The following is a 2,173-nucleotide window of genomic DNA, read 5'->3' as shown; positions in this document are numbered from 1 at the left end:
AGTGGGTTCAAGTGAAATTGTTTGATGATTTGACATGTTGGAATTCCATCGATTTTAAACATTATATTGAAGATCATACATTTGTTTTTTAATTAAAATAATTGGGATCCTTTGAACTTATCTTATAATGGAGTATTTTTTCTTAATAAAATTAACAAAAATTTAGAAAATAATAATTAAATGATGACATTTGATCAGCTGGACTTTTGAGAAACGTCAGATTATGTAATTTAATGAGATAATATGAATTGGATCCAGTGGGTTAAAGTCAAATAGTTTGACGGGATGGGAAACGGTGCGGTGCGTGAATTCCGTCGGGTTTCGTGCGATTTTAGCACCTCTGAAGGTGCAAGGTGCCCCCCGGAGGTGGACGAAGGTAACAGAAGGTGAAACAAAGAAAAAAGAGAGGTAAAACTGAAATATAAAAAAGAGAAGCAAAAAAAAAAAAAAACGTAACGTCGGAGATCAATAAAAGAGCCATCATTTCATTAGCCGGTCGCGCGTGTCGTGGGCGTACGGACGCTTGCGCCTTTCTACAAACGGAGCCAACCTAATCGGCTAGTCAAACCTCTATCTCAAACCGCACTCTCTCTCATACAAACGTACATCCATGTATACGTACACACATGCAAGCATACCATGATGCACATACACGTATGTATATGTACACGTACACGTACACACCTATACATGCACTCTGTCCCACTGTCCGTCCGTTCGCGATACTCTCTTTCAGACTTCACCTCAGTCCGCGTGTGACCGTTGTCTTGGTTACAGCACACCCACCACCATACCTATACCCATACCCATACACCCAGCCAGCCGCAGCCACATGGTGTCCAGGAAACTACCTTGAATACCTCTCGCCCAGGTTGCGCTCAACGCTCTGTACGCGCGTATGCACCTCAGTTTCTACCACGGCGCGCGTTCACCGAATTTTTTGGCGCGAGCCACGCATTCCATCCGAATACCCATCATCATCATCAACAATAAAATATTTAAATAATAAAAAAAAACAACAAATTAAAAAGAAATCTAAACAAAACTGATCTGTGCTCCAAGCGGCAACAAAACCGCAAATGAAGTGCTAAACTATCATAACTTATAACATAACAATAGGATACTGGATACATGCACCAATTTGTTTACAATAATAAAGACTTTCGAAGACATAGACTGTATGCGTAGTGCGTCGAAGGACCTCCTCCACTAACTTTTCTACTCGATTTAGTTGGTGATTTTCTATTAATTTTGTTGTAATTGCTAGTGATACTTGTTGTTCTCTCGACTGCGTTTTTTTTTCTTGTTCGGAATCCTACAATTGTTTTATTTTTGGTTTTGGGATTTTTCTTTTGTGGATGGTACCACTCTCGGTCTTCCGGGAGCTTCTGAACGTTTAAAGGCGGGCTATGGATACGGGGGCGTGTTGCTTGGCCCCCTCGGCTCCCCCGCGCTCCGACGATCAAATCGTTCCTGCTCATCCCGGCGACTATTGGAATCCCCCCAACAACCATTCGCAACCATTTCTGGACGCCTGGTTACAAATGCAGGTGAGCTCTACAACCCACCAAAAAAAAAACAACCCAATTTTTAAATATGCTTATGACCCATTTACAACTTCGAATTGTGCTTTTATTATTACGATCACCGTTTCGGTACTTATCAAACCCTTTATGTATTAGGTTTATATTCTATTTGACTCAAGTTTTGAACGCGTGTCATTCGTATCAAATTTACACTTGCGGCGTTACCAACCCTCCAATTCTCCCCCTGTGCTATATTAGTGACATGCAAAGCAACTGTCATGTAATTAAAAATAAATGAGGACATCACACACGAATCCATAACTGCAAGATAATTCGCTTATTAATCAATTAATTATTCTTAATTTATTGATGTTAATTTATAATTAAATCTATAATTACAACTTTCCTTTATGTAAAGTTTTTTTTTCTTCATATGCATAATATTAAGAAATAACCTAACAATACACATTGTCATAATTGACAGTTCTATATATGATCATCCATAGTAATTATGATTATTTTCTTCAATTATTCTGAAAACTTTTAAGAAATAGCAGGAAAAAAATTAAAATAAATAATTTTAAGTGATGATCGAAATGAGAGAATTGCACAATTGAATATAATTAATGAATGACAAGAATTGATAA

The sequence above is a fragment of the Nicrophorus vespilloides genome, unplaced genomic scaffold (assembly GCF_001412225.1).
Source record: "Nicrophorus vespilloides isolate i.1.1-1 unplaced genomic scaffold, Nicve_v1.0, whole genome shotgun sequence".
NCBI classification, from domain to species: Eukaryota; Metazoa; Arthropoda; class Insecta; order Coleoptera; family Silphidae; genus Nicrophorus; species Nicrophorus vespilloides.
This window is presented reverse-complemented; position numbering follows the sequence as displayed.